The sequence below is a fragment of the Uranotaenia lowii genome, chromosome 3 (genome assembly GCF_029784155.1).
Source record: "Uranotaenia lowii strain MFRU-FL chromosome 3, ASM2978415v1, whole genome shotgun sequence".
NCBI classification, from domain to species: domain Eukaryota; kingdom Metazoa; phylum Arthropoda; class Insecta; order Diptera; family Culicidae; genus Uranotaenia; species Uranotaenia lowii.
This window is the reverse complement of record NC_073693.1, coordinates 80,111,147-80,119,267: the sequence shown is the minus strand read 5'-3', so window position 1 is coordinate 80,119,267 and position 8,121 is coordinate 80,111,147.

The following is an 8,121-nucleotide window of genomic DNA, read 5'->3' as shown; positions in this document are numbered from 1 at the left end:
ATTGTTTGATGTTAATCTAAAAATTGAATTCATTGTAATTTATATTTAAAGTTGATTTTCTGAATGTTTTTATTGTAGTATACTTGCTGACTGTCGTGCCGTATTTGAAAAAAATGAAGTCTACTTAGCAACTAAATGATTATGAGATCGAGACCCCATTACCATTACCATTATCATCTTCAACAGTGCTGAATTAAGCACATGAGGGGCCCGGTACAATTTTTTTCGGGGGTGGGGGGGGGGGGGGGGGGCACATGTGGCCCGCGGGCCATGCTTTGGTCACCCATGCTCTAAACCCTGATGAACCTTCGGCAAAAGATAGTAGGTATATCACACTAAAGTCAGTTTTTCTGATCATTTCATTCCGTTATACCTTACAACTTTACTAAACATCATTTGTTTTATTTCCGACAATGGTATAGGATTCATTACGTGGGATAAAGACAACTCTGTATATGACATCAATCCATTTTTTTAATCCCAAATACTTGGCGCTTATCAGTTAAATAATTGCTAGAGAATTTTTAATGAAGCAGGAATTTCTGGCACATACTCAAAATAGTAGAGTATCCTTACTTTAACATAAAAGAAAAGGTAATAGCAAACATGAAATGCTGATATCCATCATTTATAAATACTATACAAACAAAGGGTAAGGCAGGTTTATTGAAAAAAAAAAAAGATTGACACATACCAGCATTCGATAAACTGGTAGAGTTATGAATATTTTTTAAATGGTTTTGATGTTGGTCATCTTCATTTTTCCATGAACGAAATGCTTCCCTGCAAGCATGTCGTACATGGGTAATCCTCATGGAGTCACTCAGTCGGAAAAGAATAATCATTACATTCAAAATTCCATCAACTCGTACGATAACGACTCGAACTGAACTTCCGGTTTAAAATTGTCAACACCGAAAGGCAGCTCCTCGCGCGTTAAGCCAAAGCAATCAACCTGCAACCTAGAAAGGTTGAATAAAAACCAGCAGTGCTCTCCCCCTTTTGCATCGTTTGCATAATTGACAGGTAATTTACAATAAATCAAAAAGGCTAATTAAATTTTCAAATTCCTCCCCGTCAGCATTTGGTTGGTGCTACACGAAGCCCTCTCGTTGACGATTGGAGTTGCAAAAGGGGGAAAAATATCGCTTGTCACTCGAACTGGAAGGGCGCGTTTTTCCTAGGAAGTTTTTCCGGCTGCTGTTCGATGGCATTTGAGTTGACTTGGAGTTGCCGAGCTTTGGCAAAATTGTCACTAACAATTACGACCGCCCCGGTTGAGAACTGAATGGCCAATACATGGCAACAGTTGCCGCAACCTGCTGTTTTCGGGAAATCTTCATAAAACGCCCAAAGGCTGCTCAGTTCCGGCCCAAGGAAGATTGTGCGGCACCTGAAAAGGATTCGATCCACTCAACCCCTGATTTGGCCATCCCATGCAAAGCTGATAAATTATTCCGAAGCCAAAGAGCGCACCCACCAGGACGATTTGGGCCTTTGAAGAATTTATTTGTTGCTAGGGATGTACCGCTGAAAAAGTTTGAATGAACCCTTGGCTTTTCAGTAACGATATTTAATGTTGAAATTCGTTTAGAAGGAAATCAATATATAAACAACAACAATTTATTTAAAACTTGAACATCCCTAAACGCCTGAAGGCTCGCTAGGCGTCTCGAAGCGTAGACATCAACCGCCGTCGTCGTCGTCCAGACGTTGGTTGTTGCGGTGATATCTGCACCACCATACTGGCTGCGGATTCGAATGCTGTTGTGACAACTGAGTTGTGATGAGGAAAACCGCATGGTGCCTTCACCGACACCGGTTTGATTTGATCTGGACCGAGGGTCGAGACATGTGTCAGCAAAAGGAGTTTCCTTGAGTTGTGACAACACTTAGAAGGGATGAAGACATGCATGTATTCAATAGCTTTATTATTTCAAGTTTGACTCAATTTGTAGATTTTTACAGAAATCAAAAAGATTATAAGATGAATTTTGTCTAATTTCAAATAATTTTATTAGTGGGTTCCAGGATGGCATAACATACTTTGTCTTTCCTAACATTTGAATATGTAAAGAGGACTTGGTAGGCTATAGTTGGGTGGAAAGGACGCGTTTTTTTCTGTCGCCAAAAATTGAATATTTCAAAATTCGGAAAACAGACACGTCTTTTGGAAAAAAAACCAATCAAACGACGTAAACTTTCGAAAATTTTGGAAAGCAAACTCTCTAAAGATTCCAACAGCTTTCCTGGTAGACTCCTCCAGATCAAGGATAGGTATTTCATTTAGTTTCCCGGGGAGTCCGTATCTTTGTATTCATTTTCCACGTTTATGAGTGCGATAGTAATATCCTGCGCAATTCCTGCGTTTACTATTATGATGCAGTTAAACGAAATTAAATTGTAAATGATTTTCTTACAACTTACGACCAAGCATGTTTGGTGATAGAGTTTAAAGTGAATACCGAATATTGACCTTTTCAACTATTCGGCCAAACGAATATTCGGCCGAATATTCGGCCGAATATTCAGCCGAATATTCGGTCGAATATACTGTTGGGTTTTTAATGAAAATACAAAAGCGATTTTTTCAATTTCCTTCTATTTCTTCCATCTTAATGCTTATCATGTTTTTGATTCGATTATTTTCAACCAGATGATGTATTACTTAATCTTTTTCAAGTCTCTCTGATTAAAAAAAATGACCAATTTCTGAAATAAAATCAGATGACTTGTCGCTTCAAGGGCGTTTATCACCAAAGAGATCGGTTTTTCCGAAATCTGACAAAAATACGTCGAAACTAGTGCCAAGCAAAATGAAATTGCATATTTGATATCGAATTATATGAAAGTCTAATTTGAGCAAGATATCTTCAAAATAGTTTTTTAAAAGTACTATGGTTTTTAGCAGTCTGTTCTTTAACTTTGGGCAAATCAAGACAATTTTAGAAAAAAAATTTGAAAAACGGCAAAATTGAGACCAAAAACATACAATAGGAAAATGAAATAAAATAACTTGAAATGTAATATTTTCATTGAATAGCAGGATCAGTATTAAAATCGTATCGTATGGATTAAACAAAAAATTATGTTCATTTTGGAATTGTTTGAAAATCGTTTTTGAAAATAAAACCTTGAAATTTTTGAAGAAAAATCAAAACTCTTTATTTGATTTAGCAAATTATTTGAATAAAGCCGAGCAAATCCGGGAAGTTTTGAATAATATCTGAGCATCCTGGACAGATTTGACTTATTTTGAATTCTTTATTGGATTTATGGGCAAGCCAGGGTATTAAAAAAAAAGTGGAATAAAATATAATCATAGAATAAAGCAATATTTATCAGCATTCTCCTGTACGATCTACAGTGAAAGATACACGGATACATCTAAGATGCTTAACTTAAACAATAAGTTTCTGATGATTGTGTAGCTTTTTCAACATGACTTTTGACTATTCTATAAATTATCCGAATTCCTTTGAAAAATTTGACAATTATATTATTGTATAGATTTTAAAAATAAATAAACGGCTTATTCGGCCTATTCGGCCGAATACTTAGCTCAACTATTCGGTGAGCCGAATATTCAGCTTAACGGTTTTTTGGCGGTATTCGGCGCCGAATATTCGGCCAACCGAATATTCGGTACATCTTCAATCCATATTTTTAAATTATCCTAGGAAGATTGATTTAAGTACAAAAAATACCGCAACCCTGTGGACGATGACTTGAAGGACCTCTTACTGCATGTCTCAAAAAAACTCCAACGTGCCAAAGCGGAAACTAAACAAAGCTATTATCACAAACTTTTCAACAAATCAAATCAGAAAACTATGAGGAAGAATATTCACGGAAATCAAACTCTAACAGCCAGTCACCATAGCAGCATATACCTACGACCAGCAACCGAGCAAAAGCCATTGTTTTAATGATCCTCGATTCCTTGAAAAGTCCAGGCCCATACGGAATTTCTGCGCAGTTCGTAAAAGTTCATCATAACATCTTAGCACCGTTGATCAGAGACGTTTTCAACGACGCTGTTCGAACAGGAGAATTCCCAGAATTCCTTAAAATCGCACGCGTCGTTCCAATCTACAAAGCAGGAAAGAAATCGATCTGTAGTAACTACCACCCTATATCGATCTTATCGGTCTTCAGTAAAATCTAAAAGCAACTCTTAGCAGCTAGGGTTTCGCAATTCCTCAAGCAGTACAATCTATTATACAACTACCAAAACGGCTTCCGAGAAGGTTCAAATATTCTTACAGCTGCTACCGAACTAGTTGCCGATATTCACAACGCCCTTGACAACCAGAAATTCATGGGAGTTTTGTTCCTGGATTTGAAAAAGGCCTTCGACACGATCGATTACACAATACTGCTTAAAAAACTGAATGCGCTTGGAATCAGGGGTACAGCGAATTCCCTATTTGCCAGCTATCTTGCCGATAGGAAACAGTTTGTACGAATTAACCAAACGACAACGATTTAGGACACCTGCCTTTTGGAATTCCTCAAGGTAGTAATTTGGGTCCCCTTCTGTTCATCTTGTATGTAAACGACTTGAACAAACTTCGTTTACATGGCAAACCCAGACTTTTTGCCGATGATACCTCGTTGTCATATGAACACTCTGACGAAAACGTAATAATATCTGAAATGTCGAATGATCTGGATACACTTCAAAATTACTTCGATGCGAACCATTTGTCGTTAAACCTTGAAAAGACCAAATATGTCATTTTCAAATCAACTAATCGGCATCTCGACTTTCCCAATCAACTACAAGTTGGTCAAGCAGTGATTGAGAAAGTCAAAAGTTTTAAGTATCTTGGGCTAACCATCAACGAGCTGATCAAATGGGATGTCCATATAGACCTAGAGAGAGCTTAGTGCTATACACAGCATAATGTGGAAGATATCCAGGTTTCTTCCTACCAAAAACCTCATAAGTATGTATAAGTTAAAGTCCACCTTAAGACCCATGTAGCCAACTTTCTAACATAAAACGAGAGCAAACTATATCGATGAACCAGAAGTAGATTAGTCCAAAAGAGCCTCCTTAACATAGATTGTTCTCACTGGAGGCTCGGCAAATTCATAGTTCCTCAATTGAAATATAACTGCCACTAATTGCCGCAATACATTTTTTCTCCCTCTCCGCCAGCCACCTACGCCACAAGTCGCCAACCTCCACCACCACTTAAACAACAAATCAAATAACAGAATTGTGATGAAAAGAAATAGTGTAAAATTTCAACAAAAAATAGAAAAAATGGAAAAAATATGAATAAAAGTAAGGAAGTCTTATGCTCAATTAAAAAAAATTAAAGCTTTATCCATTTTGAACAAAATTTTTAATAACGATAGAGTTTTAGACTTCACCAAAATGGATCCCGATCATTTACCATTCCCCTAAAAACACAACCCTTTCCTTGGATTTCTAAATACAGATTCGTAGATGTATAGATTTTAAAGCTGGTGATATGGATTAATCTTTGTTTCTAGATTTTTTTTAAAACTAGTCTTTGGAATACAAACGGACAAAAAGTTGTTGATTCATCCTAGAAAGTATCCTACTAACAATCCTTTCTTCATTCCGCATTGACTACTAGGACGTTGCCGGCGCCGTTTATGATTCGCATTCGCATTCGCATTCGCATGAACAGTCGCCTAAAACTTCGGTTGGCGCTACTCAGCAACTCTCCGTTTTATGAAATTACAGTCATTCGGAATTGCACCACTTTCTCTTTGGAGATGGTGGTACAATTCCTGACTCCTAATTTCAAAAGAGGCTGATTCCACCATTTCGTTGCCTAAGATTATCAAATCTCTTAAAATGGAAGATCAGCCCCCACAGAATGTTGAAGGTGCCCTGGCCGAACCCTGCGGACTGTGTGGGGAAGAGGGGAAGGTATGTTAGTCAACGTTTATTTTACAGGTAGATGCAGAGATCTCTACGACCCACCCATAAACGTGAGGAAGTTTTGGAAAATTGTTAGTTATTTTGGGAAAGGTAAACCCTGGGAGATGCTAGGCCAGCATTGCGGGTTGTGAGTTTGTCCTACACCTCCTATGCTCCTAATGTTTCCTACTGAAACTCCTAACACTGACTAAGAGGCATTTGGAAATTCATTTTTGAATTATTTTTGTTAACATTATATCTTTGAAAATTTTGTAATAAAGAATTTTTTGTGGAATTTTTGGAATACAATTTCAATTTGAGAGGAAAATTAAACCGTTGAACCTATGGAATCAATTAAACTCGATTTATATAAAAAAGAGTTTCTGATCAAAACTCGAAACAATTTCTTGGCAACTTAAACAAATTGATAAAACTATCTTATAATTCATTTAATAAAATATTTATTAAGTATCAGATATTTTCCTATCTGTTGTTCCTAGTATACTTATAAATTTTCAAAACTATACTTGAATAAGATTTAAGTATGATTAATAAATTTTAAATATTTTCAATATTCTTTTCTTATAGCATACAAATAACCAATTATGAATTTTTATAGAAAATCTAGCTAATCAGCCTCCATAGCAAAAAACTTTGTGTTAAAAAGATGTAATGACTTTTGGAAGTTTAAATCTTATCTAATATGAAATTTATAATAAGCTGTGTGCTAGATTTATGATTCAAAATTCAACCAGCGCATCAGTTTAAACATAGATTATCGTCTTGATAGAATTAGAAAAAAAATATTAATCGTTCAAAAAATTTATGTTAAAGCTTCTTATAATCGGTACTCAATCAAGTCAAGAAAGCGGTAAAAAAGGCTGGTTGAATGCTGAAAAAAATACATTCATTAAACAAAAATACACGGTGCGAAAATTATACAAATTTTGTAATTGGTAGCAGAATAGTTAAAAAAAACACTGGTTAGAAAACGAAAACAGAAACCTGATAGTGTTCTGAACACATTCGAAGGTGGAAGGATTTTACGAAGTTTATCTGTTCTTTGATAAATTGGCTTTTTGCGCTCAGGCTTGTTTGCCAATTTGATTAACTATAAACTAATCTGATCATAAGATTGATTTCATATATGCTCCATCATATGTTCATACAAATATTGCAAATATCTCGACGGTTAAAATCCTATTTAAAGGGAAAAAAACTATCCTAACACTATGTTTATATTGTATATATGTAGCAGTAGTTCATATGTAGCAAAAGAACCATAATTAAAATCAAATAAAAAAAAACATTTACAACCTCTTGTTTTACAAATTTTTATCCCTTTTTAAATACACTATTTGAAGCCCTCGGCATTGATTGTTCAATTTACAGATATCTAGAAAAAATTATTCTTAACAAGTTTGAAAACTCAATATATTAGTTACGATATGTCTAAAAATGCTAATCAAAATAAAAAAAAAGTTGGAACTCGAATTTACTACGATGTCAAGTGAATTCAAAACAAAAAGAAATAAATTAGCAGTTCGACGAATTAATTTTAAAATATGCGTTTCATCTGTGTTTTCTAAATCTTTTATTTCAGTTTGTGTTTTTGAAATAGTTTCAATTCTTCATTTTACTAAATAAGATTACCTTTTATAATTATTAATATTAATACATACAATATTATAAAGAACTATTTGTTGATTTCCTCGAAATAAAAGATCAATACTTAGAACTTTTCACGGATTCTAGTAGTTAAAAGCCTAAAGATATGCAGGAAAAAGTTGCATCGAAAAGAACAAGTTTCTGGAGTGGTGTATTTGATGGGTGAACCGTTATCATGCAACATATCTTGTATGCAATCTTGAGTGAATTTGACATATTTTGTAGAGGACTATCATCTTCTATGATGATTCATCCCTGCGAACTTCTATCACTCACCGCTTGCCGTTAAATTGCCGTTGAATTGGAACATCTTGTGATGTTTTATAAGAAATATTAACAATATTAACATGTACAATTATAAAAAAAAAAAGTATAACAAAAATAAATTCTATGTAACAGTAATGGACTTTTTAAATTACAGGCGCGCTCCTTTTGAGCTAAATACTCAGCTGCATGAAAAATATTCCTGGGCAGTTTGGAAGTTGGTCAGAGACTTTCAATTGTATAGCACTTTTAAGATCGAGTTTTCAGACAAATAGTTAAGTATT